We start from the raw sequence: 514 nt of genomic DNA, 5'->3' as shown, positions 1-514 counted from the left end.
GGGGCGAAGGAGCGACGGGGACGGGCGCGGCGGGGGCAGCGACGGGGGCCGATGGGCGCGACGGCGACGAGAAGAAGCAGATGGATATGAAAACTAACTAAAATTTCGTAAGTGCTATATATAGGAGAGGCTTTTAGTACCAGTTATGTGGGTGAAATGATGATACCATGCCAAGTTCTAACCTTTTCAGAGTTCATTTGTAGTGCTTTTCAATTTTAGGGTCATTTAGCTCAAAACAAATCTTTAAATGCATGAAAAATAGCAAATGATGTCAGAAAGGATTCAAAGTTCATGACATGGCTTTGAATGGTGCATACTGAACGGAAAAAAAGTCTGGAGTTCTAATAAGTTTAAAAAAATGAAGTGCCGGTGTAACAGATGAGTTTTCGTCCGAAACCCTGATACTTCGAAAGAGATTGTCCTGTTTGTACACGAGGTGCATCCAGTTTTTGCCGTAACCCTCTCTACTTTTTCGCACATGCTATGTGGGTGAAATGATGATACCATGCCAAGT

Source organism: Triticum aestivum, chromosome 4D (assembly GCF_018294505.1).
Source record: "Triticum aestivum cultivar Chinese Spring chromosome 4D, IWGSC CS RefSeq v2.1, whole genome shotgun sequence".
Taxonomy (NCBI): Eukaryota; Viridiplantae; Streptophyta; class Magnoliopsida; order Poales; family Poaceae; genus Triticum; species Triticum aestivum.
This window is presented reverse-complemented; position numbering follows the sequence as displayed.